Source organism: Triturus cristatus, chromosome 2_1 (genome assembly GCF_964204655.1).
Source record: "Triturus cristatus chromosome 2_1, aTriCri1.1, whole genome shotgun sequence".
NCBI lineage: Eukaryota > Metazoa > Chordata > Amphibia > Caudata > Salamandridae > Triturus > Triturus cristatus.
Genome location: NC_140581.1, coordinates 118,708,335 through 118,730,003, shown reverse-complemented (window position 1 = coordinate 118,730,003; position 21,669 = coordinate 118,708,335). Strand labels below are relative to the sequence as shown.

Sequence of the window (21,669 nt, the reverse complement as noted above, 5' to 3'; positions counted from 1 at the left end):
GGGAGCCAGATGTGGAGCTGTGTCCATGGGAGAACGCTGGGCGGAGGAGGAGCTGAGCTTGCACATCAATTGCCTGGAACTCCTGGTGGGGTCTTTTGGAATCAACTCTCTGACAAAGGACAGAGTCTCCTGCTGTATGCTATTGAGGATGGACAATGCATCAGTGGTCCAGTACATCAATCATCTAGGAGGCACCAGATCGAAAGCGCTTGCGGAGATGGCCAAAGACTTTTGGCATTATTGCCTCCAACGTCAGATATCGGCGGAGTATCTCCAAAAGTCCCTGAAGGCAGTGGGGGACTGGAATTCCAGGCATTTCACAGACTCCAGCAACTGGATCCAGGGATCTTCCAGGCATTTATGGTACTGTGGGGTGCCTGCTCCTCGGATCTGTTCGCATCCAGATTGAATGCCCAGCTACCGCCTTATGTCAGCTGAATACTGGATCCGGGAACCAGCGGTGGATGCTTTCCTGCAGGATTGGACAGCGGTACAGGCTTATGTATTCCCACCTTTTCTTTTGATCCCCAGAGTAGCAGCTCAAGTCAGAAGGCGTCTTTGATTTTGGTGACACCAATCTGGAAGTCCCAGGCCTGGTTTCCCTGCATGCTAGAATTTTCGTGGAAGAACCCACTATCACTTCCATCCATTCCTGGGATTCTTTGGGACTCCAGCGGCCGTCTACATCCTATGGTATTGCAAGGTCACTTGCGTCTCATGGCGTGGAGGATTTCAGGCGACGCTGGCAAGATGGCAGACTTTCGGATGAGGCTGAGGAACTCATCCAGCAGGCATGGGTCCAAGCAGTACAGATCGGCTTGGAGACGATGGGTTCGTTGATGTGTGGGGAGTCACCTGGATCCCGTGGGGTCGCAAATTACAGACATCTTGAATTTTCTTGCGGAACTGGCATCCATGGGCCTAGCTTATTGCACTGTGAATTCTTTCCGCTCAGCGATTTCAGCGGGGTACATGCCAATTAACAACAACCCGGTGGGGGAACACCCTTGGGTGTGTAAATTACTCAAGGGCATCAGGATGTCTCGACCTCCAGAGCCTAGGTACTCAGGCTTGTGGGATGTGAACCTAGTTCTGTGCCTGTTGGCAAGTCGGCAAGACAACCTGGCTTTGTCTAGGAAAGAACCTTCTGCAAAACTAGCCATGCTACTCTGTCTCATCTCATGTAAAAGAGTTTCTGATGTCAGAGCCCTAGATATCATGGCACGCATCTATACCCCAGAAGGGGTGACGTTCTCTATTTCTTTTTTTAAATTATTTTTATCCAATCCAATCCAATGCTTTATTCAATGTCAAACAAAAATTGATGCAAAAGACTGCCTCTCTCTATCACTCCTAATTCAATCAAGAAAGTGCCTGACTTCAAAATATTCTCAGGAAAGATCGAAAACGTATGCAACAACATTGATCACACCAGTGCCCTTAATAAACAAGCCCACAACTACCCCACCACTTCCATATATCACCTCCTTCCATTCCCTCTTCATGACTGATCTGCGTAACATTTTTTCTTTTTTTTAAATATGTTTATTTATTTTTAATAATTTGAATTTACAATCAAAAAAGACATTCTCTATTTCTAGGAGGACCAAGACACATTTGAGGTCGGTACCATACCCTTCTTTTGGAATTAACCCTAAACTGTGTGTGATGAGATGCCTCAAAGCCTATGAGGAAATGACGGTGGAGGTGAGAGCTTTTGAGTGCTCTCAGGAAACCATTCAATGCCATTTCTTCATGCTCCATTGCCAGGTTGGTAAGATGGGTTATGGCCGAGGCTGGAATAGACATTCATCGCTGTGGAGCTCATTTGGCCTCCAAAGCCATTCAGGCAGGCGGCAGACTGGAGAACATTGTGAATGCAGCAGATTGGTCCTCAGAATCCACCTTGAAAAGGTTTTACTTTAAACCTATTTATGAGACTGCATCCTTGGTGGTAAGTAAGCTATGAACTTGCATCATCCTCACCTCCGGTCCTGACATAGAATGAGTAATTTCCTAACTGTAGTGAAGGAAACATTTAATTCTATTAAGGACGCGGAAGCAAGGATCATCCCACCCGGAGCATATTTGGAATATGCTACCCTCCCACTGGACTGGATTACAGAAGGTACAAGTATTTTCCTTTTTTCTTACAATTCGTGGTGAGATATCGCCATCTACAGATAACAGGAAGTATATGGTTTTGGGGAGGCTTTTCCTCTATGGAATTCATGCTATGGTGCTTTTGTCATGTACTGTAATGCATTCACATGGTACGGGTTGCATTTAACGCATGTTATAGTTATCAATGTATCGTGCTGCCCTACTGGATAAATGAACTTAATGGTTTTATTTGTTTTTAGGATATGATTTCAAGACAGATTGAGGCGGCATAAGTTAACATCCTGCTAAAAACAAGAGGAAGGACTACAGACATCGGGGATAAATATACAATGGTCGGAATGTGCTGTTTTTGGTTGATCGTTACTATGGACACTTCACATGGACTCATGGGACTTGAATTTTTTAATGTGTTTTGTGTTTAACTTTGAAACTGCTGGTGTAATAAAAAGTGAACAAAGATATGCTTAATCCTCGCCTCCGCATCCTTAATATAATAAAACGTTTCTTTCGCTACGGCTAGGACATTTCTCATTTCAGGATTGTAGTAGGGGTGAGCATGGAACCATGCGAACCAGAATAGAGTGCCTTTTCAGGTGAAATGTAGAGACGAGAGAATTACAGAGCGCTTTATAATTATTTTTGTATGGCGCTTCATCCAGTGTGATCCAGTGTGATGTAACACATATGATGATAATTTCTTGAATCAACACAGTTATTTCTTTGGCTCACCCCTGTGGTGAGGGAGAAGAGGTGTTCAGTGATGCCACAGCACTCCACCGCGTCCCATGCATGCATATAGCAAGACAAATCACTGCGGCAACTAAATCTTTCAAACGATCTCTTTCAAGTCCTTGCTATCCAAATGACATTCTGTGTGATTCCAGACGCATGACTTTCCCTTGTACAGTGAGAAGTTCTCAGAAATACAAGGATAGTCATCCAGTTATATCTCAAAGGTGAAGGGGATAGTGCCAACTTCCTGGCATCATTGTTCTCCTCCGTCTCGATTGATTCATAAGCTCATCAATTAAACACTTATATAGTGCTGCAAATCACCAGTGAGGGTCTCAGGGTGCTGGAGATGCTGGCTGCTGGGCAGTGGTTTGTTCATTCGAACATGCAGGTCTTGACTTATTTCCTGAATTACTGGATCATTGGGGTGGTCCTGAGGTTGTTCCATACCTTGGCTGCCAGGTGCGAGAAAGAGTGTCCTCTGCTGTTGTTTCGGCAGATCCAGGGGGTGTCTGCGAGGAAGAGGGATGAAGATCATAGGTGTCTGGTTGGTTGGTGGAAGGTCAGATATTTGTTCATGTATGCTGGTCCTTCATTGCGTAGTGCTTTGTATGCGTGGGTCAGCATCTGAAACTGGCATCTCTTTTGGATTGGGAGCCAGTGTCACTTCTTGAGGTGGGGATTGATGTGGGACCTTCTGGGGAGGTCGAGGATGAGCCTTGCCGCTGAGTTTTGTATTGTCTGTAGTCTCTTCAGGAGGTGTACAGTGATACCTACCTAGAGTGTGTTCCCGTAGTCCAGTCTGCTGGTGACGAGGGCCTGGGTCGTTGGCATAGGAGATGATGTTGAGTCTGTGCAATCTGACGGTGTTGGCCAGGGGGTTCATGCAGGTGTTGAAGAGGGTGGGGCTGAGGGAAAATCCTTAGGGGACGTGGCAGATGATCTTCAAGGGCTTCGAGGTAAACAGTGGGAAACAGATTCTCTGAGTTCTTCTGGTGAGATATGATGTGATCCATTTGAGCGTGACCCCCATGTTTCCAATGTGGTGGTGTCTGTTATCAGGATGAGATAGTAGATGGTGTCAAAGGTGGCTCATAGATCCAGGAAGATGAGGGCTGACATTTTGCCGTGGTCCAGGAGGGCCCTGATGTTGTCGGTGGCTGTGATCAGGGCTATTTTGGTGCTGTGGTTGGCTTAAAATCCAGATTGGGAGGGGTCCAGGAGGTTGATGTGTTTTAAGTGTTCAGTAAGTTGCTGGTTGATAGCTTTCTTGAGAATCTTTATTGGAAAGGGAAGCAGCGAGATGGGCTGGTAGTTTTTCATTCTGCTGGATTGGGGATGGTTTTTTAGGAGGGGCCTCACTTCAGCATGATTCCAGTCCTCAGGGAAGGAGGACGAGGTGATGGAGGTGCTCAGGACTTTCCTGAGCTCATCGCCAATTGTCTTGCTTCCATAGTTGAAGATGTGGTGGGGACAGAGATCTTTGGGTGCTCCAGAGTGCACAGAGTTCATGATATAAATTGTGGCTTGAGTAATGAGAATGTCCCAGTGGGTGAGCAGGTGTTCAGGGCTTGTGTTTGTGAGCAGGTTTATACTGACGTGGCAGAGGGGGTTGGGGTTCAAAATGTTCATAGAAGGCTGAGGTCTTGTTGTGGAAGAAGTCCGCCAGAGTGTCACAAAGTTCTTGAGAGGGAGTAATGCCGTTCTCTGCGGCAGCAGGACTGGAGAATACCTTCACAGTGGTGAAGAGTTCCTTGCTGCGGTTTAATCCGGCCTAAATGAGGTCTGCTAGGACATTCTTCTTTGTTTCTTTCAGGAGGTGTTGGCACTTGTTGAGTGCTATCGTGAAGATGGCATGGTCTCCTATCTATTTTCTAGTGTGCTACTTCCTTTCTAGTTGCCGGAAGTTGCACTTGGTAGATTTCAGCTCCTCAGTGAACCAGCTGGCTCTTTTTGTATGTCCTTTGGATTTGGCTGGCTTGGTAGGGGGTCTGCTCTGGGTGGAGTGTTGAGTCTGTGAGGTGGGAGCTGACAGCGTTGTTCCACTGGTCTTCTGGTATCTGTTTCCAGTTTCTGCGCTTGGAGCTGGAGGGCATGGTCCCAGAGTTGGTAGGTCCTGAGATGGTGATGTTGATGCTGCAGTGTTCAGTCCAGGTAAGCAATGTGGCATGATTGTACTTGACTCTGTTGCTGGAGGTGAAAATTGGATCGAGCATGTGTCCTGCCATGTGGATAGAGTCAGTGACCAACTGCTTGAGGCCAATGCTGCTCATGCTTTCCAGGAGGTCGGTTGTGTTGGCATCACTGGGGTAATCGAGGTGAAAGTTAAGGTCTCTTAGGAAAAAGTAGGGCTCTGAGTCAATTGCAATCGGGGCGATGAGGTCAGGGATGGTGTTGCAGAAGCTGGGGCGTGGTCCTGGTGGTCTGTAGGCGAGGGTGCCTCTGATGGTGCTTTTCCTGTCTGTGTGGAGTTGGAAGTTGAGATGTTACATTATCAGGGTCAACTCGTCTCTGGAGGTCATCAAGCAAATGGTGTCTTTGTAGATGATGACGATTCTACATCCATGTTTGTTGGTTCGGTGCCGGTGTATTATTTTGTAGCCTTCATAGGTAGCGATGGCGATGTCTGGTGAGGAAGCGGGGTTCAGCCAGGTCTCTGTGTGGAAGATGACATCCGGGGTGACGGATGAGATTGTGTCCCAGATCTCTGCGGCGTGTTTGCCAAGTGATTGTGTTGAGTAGGATGCACTGGAGTTTTGTCATGGTGGTCTTGGTCGGGGTGGTGGGTGCAGTCGAGTTTGCGGTGTCTCTGATGTTGTTGGTTGCTTCAGTGGTGCAGGTGATGCGGCAGTTTTGGCAGGAGAATGGACCTGTGATGGTGCGTGGGGATGTATGGCAGCAGCGGTTGTTGATGCGTCAGGGATCCTGGGCTCGAAGGTCAGCGGTGGTGTAGCTGCACTGGGTAGAAGAGCCAGGATTCCTGGTATTGGGCGCAGTCCAGGCACGGACAGGTGCAGACGGGCTTGTCTTTGGTGCTGGTGCTATCTTGCTGGAGGTGTGCATGTTCCATCTTTAACAGGTGAAGGGGTCTTAAACTATGCCTGAACTCTCACACTCGGATAAGGTGCCTCTGGTTTTACTGCTGATCATCGTTCACTTTGTTGCTCCGTTCAGTTTGAATGGGTGGATTAGGTCAGAACACCCTTCTTAGAGAAAGCCCTGCAGTACTGTCTTCTTTACTGAGGCATCTTTCAGATATAGAAGGGGGCATTGTAGACATGTGGATTATTCAAGGAGCTGAAAACAGCTTGATATCAAGTACCACCTCTGTGAGTTTCACTGGTAACTTGGAACACAGATCTCCTGTGATTTAGAAAATGGGGCATAATTAAATTAAGAAACACAGGGCTGAACATTCTACTCCTCCCTCCTTTAGCTGTGCTCGACAGAGATGTTTTAAGGCATGTGCAAAGTGGGCAATTGCCTCTGGGCCCCCACCATCCAAGGGGCCTCCTTTAAAAGTGAACTTTCTCTCAAGCGCTCTTCTGTGTACTTCTATATCTCAACCTTCAACAAATAATTCAGTGTTGGTAGGCGCATAGGGCTTGAATTAGCAGAGAATGTGTAATGAAATTAAAAGTTGCGACAAACAGGGGCCTCCAAAATCTGTCTTGACCGGGGTCCCAAAATTCCTTAAGATGACTGGTTGGTGCTCGACTGAACTTAAGTGTCTCTTCTGCTAATAAAAATGTGAGGAGTGCTTGCAGGGGTAGTGGCGGGTTTCCACGGAGTATAAAAAAAACTTGGAGCAATAATTGCATAATGCCCCCCCTCACCCCCAGGCTCAAAACAGGTGATAAATGTGAGCCGGGAGGGCTGGTGCAGGGCAGAGGTTGGGGGAGAGGGGTGGGGATGTTGGGAGAGTGAAGGAGAGCACTGCTTTGCAAAGGTCCCTTGTGCCATGGAGAAAGTCTCGCAGGGGCCAGGGAATGGGGCTGAACGTCACTGCAGGCCATGCGAAGACCATTTTACCAGACAGATGGTACAATTGGGTCTGTTGTTTCTGTGCCCAGTAGATACAGGCGCCAAAATCAACAGACCACTCAAGATGGAGTGTAGCGGAATTCCATACATGGATTCTACTCCACACTATGGAATTCCACACATGGATTCTATTCCGCACTATGGAATTCCACACATGGATTCCACTCCGCACTATGGAATTCCATACGTCAAATCTGCTCCACTCAAGTAACAATTGGTGGGGTTACATTTATCGCTTAAATTAGGCAGTACATTTAGGGGGATATTCTCAAGAACATGTGATAACTACCGCAAAAGTAGCTTAACACAACTCTTCACATCACAGTCTATCACGGGAAAATAACACCATGGTAACGTGGTATTCACAAGCCGGCGGTACCATGCGATAGCCTCACGATAACGCGTCAAATGTCCGCGATAAAGTCAACGCGACGTCGAAAAAATGCGAAACACGAACGCAAAAAAAGTTGCGATGAGGCCGAGCGCGGTACACAAATCGGTGAAAACCAGCAACAGGCATGCAATTCCCACCCGTCATGCGGAAAATGCACTATAAAAGCAGAGAAAAAAAGGGAGAAATAAAAAAAACTGTGGAGCACCATGGATGCACCCGGACCAAGTGCAGAGGCCAACACGAACCCCACAAGCCCCACATACCACCAGCAAGGAACAATGGTGTCAGGGGAGGCCAAGGAGAAGAGGGAGAGGAAGACGGGGTACAGTCTGCAGGAAAGCCAGATCAACGCCACGGATGTGACAGAACACTACCACCTACTGAACGTCAATACGACAAATGTGAATGCAGTCGGAGTGTCCAGGAGGTCTACGGAGGAGGACAAGAGGCACTGGCATGATGTGAAAAGCCAAACTAAGCACAAACCCGCTGCCAATAGGAAGGCAGCAACGGCGACTGGAGGTGGGAGTTGTGCACCACAGGAGGAGCAGAAGCAAATGGAGGCCACAGTCATCAGGGTGGAGGCGGTGCAAGGAGTTGGGAGTACAGGCACAGCTCGATAGGACCTGACACAACATTAACAGGGTGAGTAACCACCAGGGACTGGGAGGACGGGGGGGGTGACGGGCACAATGACACACATGCACAACGACGTGTAGCACACCGCACACCCACAATGACCCTGGATCATGTCCCTCATCCCCGTGGCACACTGCAGCACACACACATAGCAATCACAGCACATCCTACAACAATGTGATACAAAGTGCAACACGGACACTGCAGAACAGAGGACACAACTGGGCCCGCCCATGCGCAGAAACAGGCCAATCACATCTAACATAGCAGGAAATTGTGAGATGGGAATTTATATGCACAAACTCACATCCGTCATGTAGTCCACATGTCCACTGTCCCGCATCAAATTGCAGCACCTCCTAAACAGTCACAATGTACATTGTCATACAGTCTGCATGTAAACAAGAACAATGCACCAACATACATGTCAACACAATGTCAACATGCATATCCCCTTCACATTGCAGAGTGACAAACAACACCTCCAGCAGAGAAGACCAGACAACTCATCAGTATTGCTAGAGAGGACCACCACACCTCCAATGCCCTACAACAGCTCATGGACATCTTAGGCAACCCACCCCCATGAGCAGGGCAGTCAAGCTACATAGAGGAGACCCCAGCCCCTGCACAGACCACACAGCAGGAAGCATCCGCCACCACGGCTGGCTCCCAACACTCCACCTAGGCACACATCACATTCCAATGCCAGGTGTCAGAATGCCAAAAGGAGATGGCCGAACAGGTGCGGGTGGGGTCAAAGGAGACCCAAACTGCGACAGAGACACATGCATTTGCACATGCCCTGTAATGAATAGTTGGTGCTGGCAACAACAACAGTGAACACCATCAAAACGGAAACAGAAAATACCTGCATTACAGAGACAATTGCGGAGCATCATGGTGGTAGCCGGAGCAAGTTCAGAGCACACCCAATAACCAAACAGAAGTGTCCATGAGCCGTGGCGCACTGAGTCAGTGGCACCTGTAGTGCTAATCAGGGTATCAGGCAGATGATGGCATCCACGACAGGTGTGAGTAACTCTGATAGTCTGGCAGTAAGACATTTCCAAATCTGGCAGTTGGCGTTTGGAGGTGGTCCTGGCAGGGGTGGCGTGTGCCTCATGCGGTGATGCGACGTCCAGGCGGGTCACAACTCGATTTGACGTGTGATCCCTGTTGGTCCGCAGGTGCGGCCTGAGGCAGCAGACAGCGCAGGGCCACAGACACATGGCGTTGATGACACAAGGCCATCGTCTCAGAGGCCATCCAATATCTCAGCAGACAGGGTCCCTGACTTGAGCTGCACAGAGTTAGTGACCCCGGATGCACTGCGGCCTGCACACCGCCACGGGACGGTGACTTGCAGTGCAGTGAGATAAGGCCACGAGAGCTGAGCAGGTCCTCATCGATGTCAGAGGTGAATGTGGCAGAGGGTTGCGAGGGACAGTGGAAGGTGTCCTCCAGGGCATGATGCAGAAGGTAGATGCTGGCCGGAAGCGGCAAATGGAGGAGTGGAATGCTACTGCCTCGTTTTGCCACCAAGTCAGTATCACCGACAAGATGATGATGACACCCCCAGTCCATCGACTCAGTCGCAATCAAAGTTCTACCAGAAAGTGTCCATGGATGTCGGGGAACAGACTTAGTGGCACTGGAGCTGAAAGGGGATGCAATCTGCGATGAGGCCTGTATAAAGATATAAAATCTGCCATGAATAAATCAAGACTGAGTTCTGAAAGTGTGACCTACTCGGCCGCAGTGTAGGCCCAAGGCAGCGGTCAGCGTGGGACAACCGCTCCTCCTGGAACTCTAACACACGATGTTGAAATGGCATGTGAGGTTGACTTGTTGTTGACGGAGGTAGGAGCACCAGAGCTCAGCCAGTGTTCAGTCAGCGACGATGCTGTGTCCTGCCTGGTACAGACTGGATTGGATTGGTGTGAGGCCTGCTGGACCGCAGTGTAGGCCGAAGGCATAATCATCAAGGGCCCACAGACACGTGTGGTTGGGATGCTATGCACAGACTTGGTGTTCGACTTGGTGTCCCCCTTTCGTCCAAAGCAGATTGCACAGATCCCACTCACCCACTGTCCTCCTTGATGTCTGAGAGGACCCTTATACCCGCTACACTCATCCCACCCATCCATTCACAGTGCACAGTGCCCATTCCCCAACCTCACGAGGCAGACCCTATCTGGCTGCCTCGCCTATATACCACACCACTCACCAACGTGGAACCCACAACAAACCTCCCGCATCGACCCCTAATGAAGTTATCCCCAAGCAAATGGAGAACGTGATCTTGCAAACAGAACCTACTGGTGGATCGCCCTCCATAACTGATCATACCTAACCTAATGTAGGTATCCCCAAGCAATTGGAGAACGTGATCATGTAACCAGACACTACCGGCGGATCGCCCTCCATATCTGATCATACTCCCACACCTACTACCTGCTTTCCCAACTCCGTCTGGGTCACTCGACTCAACAAGTTAGCCACTGGCCTATCACATCTCAAGGGCGAGGCGCATAAACTTTCTACTATCACTAAAGAACTTCTTAACATTCACAGAGTCACCAACGACACCGTAAATCAAATCAGTCTCCAAACGAGAAATTGCATCCCCTCGAATGCACACACATAGAACACTAGTCAGAATAATCAAATCAGTGTCCAACCTAGTAGACACATACACAAGTTCTGACACCCCAGATCTTACTTCCCCATCTTGGCCTAGCAGGGAAGTGATGAACAATCAGACAGAGACATAGACGGCCTCCTCACATCCTATGCCCGGGCAACAGATAACAATAAGTCGCAATGTGGCACTATCCAATCCATTGTAACCAATCCCCTCAGAGAACCGACTCTCAACAACAGATCCATAAATAGAGATAACCTCACAAATATTAACATAGAGCAGATTACCCTAAACCACTCTATTAACAAGTTGAAGTGTGGGCTCATTAATTGCAGATCTGCCAGCAAACATGCTCCTGACACATTCAACCTCGTTCTAGAGGTCCTCACAGAAACATGGCTAAATAGTTCCTTCTCGCCTATCCTTGACTTACTGGTTTCTCCTACCCACAACCTAATCCGCCTAGACAGAATAGGGAAACTCGGGGGTGGGGGGGGGGGGGGGTTGCCTGCATTTATCGTAACTCAATCTCAGTCAAGCAAGCAGACACCATCGGTCTATCCTCCTGCGATTATCTCTGTATTAATACCTCTGATGCTAAGCACATCGCCAGCAAGCTTCACATATTCTACCACCCCCCAGGCGATAACTTGACTTGTATTGATGAGATAATGGAGGTCATGGCATCCAACGTCAACTCACAAGTACCTCAAATGTTCCTGGGTGACTTTAACCTCCACTGGAACAACGCAAACAATCATATTGTAGGCTGTCTTAAAGAGTTTCTGTCAGAACAGGAGCTATTTCAATTATGTGACAGCCCAACTCACAACAAGGAAGAGACACTGGACCTCATCATTGAAAAAACAAACATCGTCCTACTAGAATCCATCACCCCATGCGATTGGTCTGATCATTATTGCATCCTCTTCTCCATCAATATTGGAGTTACTCAAAAAAGGGGCCAACCCTCAAAAACAAGACATGGAAAAGGAACTTACAAAACATCGAACCCATCACCTTGGTAAACCGATGCAACTCCACCCTGACCCACATGACGGACATGGCTGATGTACATGACCTCACAACCTTCTACAATTCCACTTTACTCAAAATCCTGGACTCTACAGCGCTCCTCCAAGAAAAAAAGTCTCCTCCAAAATTTCCAAACCTTGGTTCAATGAGACCCTGAACTCGGAGCGACGCCACCTAAGAGTTGCAGAGCGTCTATGGAAATCTGCTCCTACCACTGATAACCTTGATCACCTAAGAAGGTTAAGAAACTCATACAATAGGAAGATTCTGAAGGCAAAGGCAGACTTCTTCAGAACCCAGCTGAACCAAACAATCAACCGGCCCAAAAAAACTCTTTGAAATCGTCAAGCAACAATCATGCAATACGACTAACTCTAGGGAACTAAATGACCTGGCCACACCTACCTGTGATGTGCTTGCCAATTCTTTGCCGCGAAAAGACTAAGACCATTGAGCTAGACATCCAATCCAAGAAGGCGCTCCCACAATCTATGGCCCAAGATACTAAATGTGGCGCTCAACTGAAAGTCCATTTTATTACTCCAGGGGAAGTCAGAAAAAACAATGCATCATGGCACACCTTCTCGCCAATCTCTCAACAAATAATCAATAACACTCTTCAAGCAATCAACCCCTCCAATCATTTCTCTGACCCCCTGCCTCCTGCCCTGTTCAAAATGTTAAAAACTACTATCCTACCGCTATGGGCAAAAATTCCGGACTGTCTTAAAATAGGGCAGGTTACACCTATACTAAAGAAAGTTGACGTCACCCCATCTGATCTCAACAACTACCACCCTATATCCAACATCCCCACTTTAGCGAAACTGTTGGAGAATGTGTACAAATTCAATTATGCAATCATATTGAGAATTACAACCACTTAGACAGTCACCAATCTGGTTTCCGCCATGGTCACAGCACAGAATCCACACTCACACACATTATGGGCGACATACTAAAAATGCTTGACTGCAACTAGTCATGCCTAATAATACTTCTTGACTTGTCCTCCGCCTTCGATACGGTCAAGCATGACAACCTTTTGTCCCTATTGGAACGAAAGATTGGCCTCTCGGGCACAGTGTTGCAGTGGTTCTCCTCCTTCTTAAATAACAGAACACAAAGAATCAAGATGAAGAATTCACTCTCGCAACCCTCTGTGGTCACCCTGGGTGTCCCTCAGGGATCAGCCCTATCACCCATTCATTTCAACCTACTAATGGAACCTTTGGCAAACGCACTGAAATCAGCGAACATTCTATATCACCTGTACGCGGACGACACCCAGCTGTACCTGAAAATCTCCACCCCAGAAGACTTCATTTCCCTCAACATCTATTCTACTGAACACGCAACGCTAGCTCACTAACAACCACCTCATGCTGAATACCAAAAAAACTGAATTCATTCTCATCTCGCCACCGAGTCACATACCTAAGTTAGACCCATGGTTAAAACACCTAACCTCCTTTGACTGTGTTCCCCTCATCATTGACTCAGCAAAATCCCTAGGAATCACCATAGACAAACATCTGAATATGCAGTTACACATCTCTAATGCCACCAAGGGAGCTAACCACAAGTTGAGTATACTAAGGAAACTCAAACCCTTCCTCCCTCAGGCCGATCTAAAAATGGCAGTGCAAGCCCTAGTGCTACCAAGAATAGACAATGGAAGCACCACTCTTTGTAATCTCCCCAAATACAAGCTGGCTCCGCTGAGGGCATCACTTAATGCTGTGGCTAGACTGGTATCAGGAACCAAAAGAAATAGTCACATCTCTCCGACCATGAAAGCCCTGAACTGGCTGCCTTACGAGGCAAGAATACACCTAAAAGTGGCCAGCATGATGACCCACAAAGCAATACATAACAATACACCCAGTTACTTAGCTCTAAAGCTAGAAAGGTCAGGAGGTTGCAGACAACTTCGAAGTGCGAGTACTATCCTTCTGAAACCTCAATCCTTTCATAAGAAGAGAACTGGCTGCAGAGCTTTCTCATGGATTGCACCATAGATTTGGAACTCCTTACCTCCAGGGGTGCGTGGAATCTCTTCCTTTACCGCATTCAAAAAAGAAGTAAAAATACTACTAATGAACAAATTCACATCCTAAGTCTTAATTCTAGGCTGACCCTGAGTCACCTATAAGATCCGCATATCATTGCCATCTCTGGTGGAATGTACAAGCCTATTATATGTAAGATTAATACCACAGCCACTTAATGCTCAATAACTGTATGTAGTGTAAAGCTTAGTTGGCCTCGGGTCCCATTTATTATCTATATACTTTATACCCATTGTGAATCGAAGGAGTATATTACATGTTTGTTTGTTAGCACAATCACCTAATGCTCAAAAACTGTATATTGTGCAATGTCCTGCAGATTCCCGGTCCCCTATGTTTGTTATCCATATATTATACATCTCTTTTGTATGAAATTACACATTTGAATGCTTGTATACCACCTCATCCATTTATGTTTTTATGCTGTATACTGTAAAGCGCTCTGATACCCTCGTGGGTCACGTTCGCGCTATATAAATAAAAATAAATACATAAATAGTGATTTAAACTCTGCATTAATGTGTGTACTCGGACATTGTATGATCAAGACTCAGTCCCAAATGTGTGACCTACTCGATCACAGTGTAGGCCGGAGGCAGCGTTTAGCAGTGGCCCACAGTGGCCCACAGCCATGTGTTGTTGGCTCGCGATGCACAGAGTTAGTGACACCAGGGCAGTTGTCGGTAGTGTTCGAATATTATTGTTAATATTATTGGAGCTTGTAGAGCGCACGGCTACCTCCAATGGAAGTGTCCCAGCACTAGCAGTGCATCCAACCTGAGGAGGGTGACCCGGCTTAGACAATGGACTCTAGGGCAGGCCGAACAGCCATGTTTTTAAAGCTTTCCTAAACATGGTTTCAGAGTTAGTCTTACTCAGATGGTCAGGCATAGAGTTCCATAATGTGGCGGTTTTCACTGAAAAAGCATGGCTACAAATCCTGGCCTTTGCAAAACGGGGAATCATCAATAGATTCTGGTCGTTTGATCTGAGTACTCTGGCCTGGCTATATTTCTGAAGTCTCCGCTTCAGGTATGGGGGACCAGTACCTCCAACTGCTCTATGTGCCAAAGTCAGAGCCTTAAACTCTATTCTTCTTTTTTCCGGAAGCCAGTGTAAACTACGCAAGTGGGGGGTAATATGAGGTCGCAGTGGCACATTCCTAATTAACCTAGCTGCCGCATTTTGAATGAGCTGTAATCTCCTGGGAAAGTTCTCCGGGAGACCAAGGTAGAGGCTATTAGCATAGTCAAGTTGAGAGGTGACTAATGTGTACACTACTGACTTCCTGCAATCCATATGCAGAAAGTGTAGGAATCTCCGCAGAGCCTTCAGTTTCCAGAAACACAGTGAGGAGACATGAGCAATTTGCGCCTTGCCAGTAAATTGAGAATCAAACTTAAACCCTAGGTTTCTGGCAGAGGCAACTGGTAGCGGAGGCTGATTTAGCTCAGTCGGCCACCACAGTGCCGACTGAGGCGGAGTGGGTTGATTAAAAAAAAAAACCTCAGTTTTGTCGGTGTTTAATTTTAGGCAGCTATCCGTCATCCACAGTGAGATGTTTAAAAGACACTTCTTAAAATTGGTGAAAGCTTTCTTGTTGTGTTCCCTAAAAGAGAACACCAGTTGTGTGTTGTCAGCATACAAGACAACTTTCACCCCACATTGCTCAACAATTGCCGCAAGGGGAGTAAGATTAACATTAAAAAGTGTTGGGCTCAGAGCCGAGCCTTGAGGAACACCACACATCAGCGGGCTGGAACTAGAGACATGTGGGTGGAGAATCACTTGTTGAGAGCGACCCTCGAGAAATTAGCGGAACCATGCTAAAATAGTTCCCATCACTCCTAGATGGTTGAGTCTATATAGGAGAATCCTATGTGACACCGTATCAAAGGCTGCGGACAGATCCACCAGCACCGACATTGAGCAGCTACCCTGATCTAAGGTTTCATGGATCGACTCAGCCACTTCAAGCAGAGCTGTCTCCATGCTGTAGCCCGACCTAAATCTAGACTGAGAGTCGTGTAGATGGTTATTCGATTCCAGGAAGTCCGAAAGCTGTCTCTGAACTTCTTTTTCAAGAATTTTGACCGGGGCTGGGAGAAGAGATATTGGCCTGAAATGTATTAGCTCTGCTGGGTCAGCATCCTCTTTCTTGAGGATTGGCTGAACATAAACTTTTTTCCAGCTGGTTGGATAAACCACAGTCTCTAAAGAGGAGTTCTAGATAGGGTTCAATGTAGAGTTGAAACAGGGGGCTAATAACTTAAAAAATCTGTCCGGGCACCTCCGTAACGATGGTCCTTTTTTCCTCCTGACTGAAACGCGTCATCCTCTTACACTTCTCCTTGCGTGCAATGATATGTACTCTGCTATTGACAAATCAAGACTCAGTCCCAAATGTGCATCCGACTCAAGCGCAGTGTGGCCCGAGGGCAGTAGTCCGCATGGGTCCACGGACACGTGTGGTTGGAATGCTATACACAGACTTGGTGTCACCACATCGAAGTGAGTATAGTGACATAAAATCAGCCAGAATTGATGTTTTCTGCCATAGTGTAATCAAGACTCAGTTCCAAATGTTTGACCTACTAGTCCGCTGTGTATGCCGGTGGCGTACGTCAACGAGAAAGGAGTACTGTGGGACTGTGTCGCGGAGGCCTTGATGGTCTAAGGAGGCTGCCAGAGTCACGGCACTCGGGCTTGGAGCTTGCACCGGCACGTGGTGGGCCCTCTTCGACACACGCTGGTGTCGGCAGGTGTGCATTGAGACCTGGGTGCGCAGTGCTTGGCAGGACTGGTTCAGGGACAAGCGGCCCAGGTTGCAGCAGGTGCACTGGATCGCAGGCAACACCGCTCACGGCAACGGCGACGGCCTCTTGGCGGGGTGAGGGGCGCCGACCTGGCAGAGCCCTGCCAGAGATGTTGGACATTCCGGAAGAGACCCACGCCCAGAGTTACGTGCTTTTTATTCACACCCCTTATTCACACTTGGCGTACTCCGGGCCAGCCCACTCCGCTCACGCTTACAGGGGGGACGTAACAAGCTACATTTCCGGGATCCTCCCCACTGGTTAGGGTGACATGGTTGCGTCCACTGTCCACGACACTCCAGACACCAGCGGTGTATGTCGACATGGATATGTGTGTCGTCTGCATACTGCAGTATGGCCATCACATCCAAGCCACACTTGGCATTGTATACATTCTCATTCATCAGTCACTTGCCTCCTTCGCGCATGCCTGGTCCCCACCTCTTCCCACAATCTGCTATTGTGTGGCTGAGGTGCCATGCCATTGATGGCTTATGTGCATGGCTGGCCAAGGTTGCCACAGTAAGTTGTGCTGTGGTGTCTCGTGGGTGGGCATGTTGTTTGGCATGTTGTTTGTGAGTTTGTGACGTGTTCATTCCCAGTGTTGTGAGTTGCAGGATTGTGCAGTTGAGGTGTGTGGTCTGTTCATTTGGTACTTGCTAATGAGCAGTGCATTTCCGTAGGTGCCAGCCTGGAAGCGCTGGTTGATGATGGAAGATGTAGGAATCATGCACACTGCCTGGGTGGTTGGCATCAAGGTTGGTGGAGATTCCCCGGTGTTCCACTGTTGCCTACACATTGAAGGAATACGTGTGCTTTCGGTTGCGGTTCTTGTGTGCAGTGTTGCCAGGGTGCACAAGTAGGACATGTGTGCAGTCAAATGCCCCCTAGCATGTGCGGGAAGCCAGCTGTGGCGTAGATGTCTTGCTTGGTCTCAAGCTGTTCCTGTGCAGTGTGGGGAAAGTATGGGTAGTGGGGTACCAAGCTGATGATGGCAACCAAGACAGTTGTGAGGAACTTGGATTGGGCTGGCTGTGAGACTCCTCCGACTCTGGCAATTGTTGGTTGGAAGGTACCAGAGCAAAACACACAAGATGATGGACGGAATGTTGCACATTGGCAAAACATTAATCCCCAGTCACAGATCTAGTTTTAATCCATCGTTATTTTGCTCACCACGCCACCCCAGTTCAGACATGGCCATATACAAATCAGTCTTGACCCTGTGCCTCATGGGAACAGTCCAGCCCGAACTGCCAAGCCATGTCTTCCCTGGACCGGAATCAAGCATCCTAGGACCGGTTTCGGGGTTTCACCCCTCTTCAGCCAGGTTAGCTTGACTCCAGTGGCGTAGTGAGCACGGGACCCACGTCTGGGCATACCCTTCCCACATAGGGCGAACAGCAAAACACACAAGATGATGGACGGAATGTTGCACATTGGCAAAACATTCACCCCCAGTCCCAGATCTGGGTTTAATCCATCGTTATTTTGCTCACCACGCCACCCCAGTTCAGACATGGCCATATGCAAATCAGTCTTGACCCTGTGCCTCATGGGAACAGTCCAGCCCGAACTGCCAAGCCATGTCTTCCCTGGGCCGGAATTAAGCATCCTAGGACCAGTTTCGGGGTTTCAGCCAGGATAGCTTGACTCCAGTGGCGTAGTGAGCACTGGACCCACGTCTGGGCATACCCTTCCCACATAGGGCGAACAGCAAAACACACAAGATTATGGACGGAATGTTGCACATTGGCAAAACATTCACCCCCAGTCACAGATCAGGGTTTAATCAATCGTTATTTTGCTCACTACGCCACCCCAGTTCAGACATAGCCATATGCAAATCAGTCTTGGCCCTGTGCCTGTCAGACTTTGGTTTTATTGCTAGTCGTGCCAAATCCACGGGAGCGAAGATAACGCCTCTTCCCTCCCTCAGAGCTAAGATACCTCCAGGTCAGTTACACCCAGGGAGTGGAGAGACCGGAAAGGACCACCAGGACCACAACTGGGATGTAAAAGGAACCCTGCAGAAAAGAGAAAACAAACAGGCACAAGGTTATAGCCAACCCACCCAAGGAGTACATGAAGCAAACAACAAGCGACAAGCTATCAGATGCTATGCCTGCCCATACTCACACTCTTCAACAGGACTCTGCTATAACGGGGATTCTGGGGCACAGTGAAGAAACAGCAGGTGTCCACATAAGGTATAGGAAGTTCGTCTACTTCTTTCACGTTACAAGTGAGTCCAATTATCTGGTGAAGAACCAGGAGGGGATGACCAGCGATAATCAACTCGCTGGGGAGGAATAAAGTTTGCACAAAAACACAAGGTTCCCTACTAGGGGTGGCGTCTCTTTCTCGGGTGCAATTCACACTCTGTAGTGTTGCTTCGCGCTCGACAGCGCTCACCCTCAAAGAGAAGCAACAAACAAAAAAATTCAAAATATCTTAAAGCGTACACTGTTGCGAGAATGCTCGTTAGTTCATGCACTCTGGCAGGGCAAACGTAACTTAAGTTGAAGGCTCCGTTCCGTGTTCTTCCTCGCTCCAAAGGCAACTCCAAAAGCCGTTCTCTCGAAGGGAAAAAGCTACGTGTCCACGTTGTCCCGAGCTCAGATACGGAACCCAATGGTAGTCTCTCCAAGGTGGATTTTGTGAAGGCGGGGGGAGTCTCTCCGAGGTTGTTTTGGTGAAGGCGGGGGCAGGAGCAGGACTCTCAGGTGCTCCGAAGGGGAACCGGGTACTCAGTGGATAGAAAGTCCTTCAGTAGTCCGTGAAAACGGCAGGACGCTAGAGGGAATTGTGAACTTCGTATTCACACGCAAGGTACTCGAACAAGGGGGCGTGATCCTCATCAGGGTAGAAGGCCAAACACCTGTTACAGGGAGCTGCTGGTTTATATACTGTAGCGAGTCACCTGATTGGTCTCATAGCAGCATGGGCAAGCAAACCATGTGATAACCGTCGCAATGCATCATGGGACATGTAGTTTGTCGCTTGTTCTCAGGCCCAGAAAGAGCACAAGAAGCCCAACTGTTAACAGTGCCTCATGGGAACAGTCCAGCCCGAACTGCCAAGCCATGTCTTCCCTGGACCGGAATCAAGCATCCTAGGACCAGTTTCGGGGTTTTACCCCTCTTCAGCCAGGATAGCTTGACTCCAGTGGCGTAGTGGGCACGGGACCCACGTCTGGGCATACCCTTCCCACATAGGGCGAACAGCAAAACACACAAGAAGATGGACGGAATGTTGCACATTGGCAAAACATTCACCCCCAGTCACAGATCTGGGTTTAATCCATCGTTATTTTGCTCACCACGCCACCCCAGTTCAGACATGGCCATGTGCAAATCAGTCTTGACCCTGTGCCTCATGGGAACAGTCAAGTCCGAACTGCCAAGCCATGTCTTCCCTGGACCGGAATCAAGCATCCTAGGACCGGTTTCAGGGTTTCACCCCTCTTCAGCCAGGATAGCTTGACTCCAGTGGCGTAGTGGGCACGGGACCCACGTCTGGGCATACCCTTCCCACATAGGGCGAACAGCAAAACACACAAGAAGATGGACGGAATGTTGCACATTGGCAAAGCATTCACCCCCAGTCACAAATCTGGGTTTAATCCATCGTTATTTTGCTCACCACGCCACCCCAGTTCAGACATGGCCAGAGGCCAACAGGTGCAGCACAGCCAGCAGCTTTGTCTGAGGTGGGATGTTGGTTGTCCGCTGTGTTGGTGCCGTCTACCTTTGGGCAATGGTGGTCAGGATGCGTGGGATGGTTGTCCTTTTGAGCCTGTGGTGGGCACAGACATTCTCTGGTGTCAGGTCTGTGGGGCTGGTGCGTTTTCTGAGGGTCCGCTGTCTTTGTCTGTGCTGCCTCTGTGGTGGTCCGGGGGGAAGGGGGGGTGGCAGTCTTGGTGGTGGTGGCGGTGGATTTTGTGGCCCTGCTGGGGCTCTGACCTGCATAATCAGTGGCTCCATGGCATCTGTTGTTCTTCAGGTGTGGCTGTGGTCTGAGTTGTCATCCGACTTTGCACCAGGTCAGGCCAGGTGTTAGTTTCCTGCTGCTAACGCGCCTTATCGCATGTTTTGTGTTCTTATCTCCGATCTGGCTGGTCATTCAGAATGTTGAGGTATGGTTTTGTCGTGGGTTTTTACTCGGGAACCCCTACCCTGAATCTCATTAGCAATAGTTTCCGGGGTCATCTGTGGCGATGTTTCTTGAGGACACTATCGCCGGAAAACTGGTGATATCGGCTGTTTGCACCGGCTTGTGAATGGGGCGATATATTCATTGTGACTTTGGCAGCGCTAAAGTGACGATAACTCGGCGATAACTCCTTGAGAATATGCCCCTTAGTTGTATTTACCCACATCACTGCCCCTCAGAACAGACCCTAAGCACTAACAGCTGTTAAGGTTCTTAGCTATAAACCCACAATATGGGCCTCTCTAGTGTAGGCACTGAAATCCACAGTGCATGTATTGTGTTTGCATTTTATGTTTCTATTTTTGTGGTTTTGTGTTGATGGCGAACATGGCCCTGGAGGGGGTTAGAGGACCTCACAGGATTTTCATTAAAAAAATGTAACAAAGGTTTAGAATCCAACAATATCATTGTGGCAGCTTATTGTGAGCTTACAATCAATATGTAAAAACAAATCACTACGGTAGAGTTTATAGTAATCCTGGGTTTTACAATAAGGGGTTGCAGTATAGACAAGAAATATTCAGAGGTGAGGGTGTGAAATTATATCTTCAACCTCGCATTATAATAGGGGCTTATTCCACGCCATAGATTCGGCCTTGCACCAGATTGTCTAATGGCTTTACGTGAGCATGCATATTCATAAATATATTTTAATACACCCTTAGAAACAGTAGTCCGGTGTAATGTTACGGGTCTCAAATTCTCAATCGAAAATAATAATATATGTTCAAGTAGGTGTGGAAAGTGGGTGGCGAGCTGGTGGGGAAGTGATTGGAGATCTTTGTTTAGAAGGGCACTGAAGACGATTCCTTTTTTTAGAGATGATCACAAGAGTCAGAGCAAAATATTTTACATCTTCCATCAGAGGATCATTGTCAACCTACTAGTTTCACCCTAAAGTCAACATTATTTTACAGTATACGTGACATCTTGTAGTGCTTCCTAACATAC

General features: G+C 48.2%; 1 protein-coding gene across 3 annotated transcripts in view; it reads right to left on the bottom strand.

Annotated features, from left to right (window-relative positions):
• Positions 1-21,669, bottom strand: part of LOC146863856 (BOS complex subunit NCLN-like) — a 239,404-nt gene that overhangs the window by 166,226 nt on the left and 51,509 nt on the right. The window lies entirely within an intron of this gene.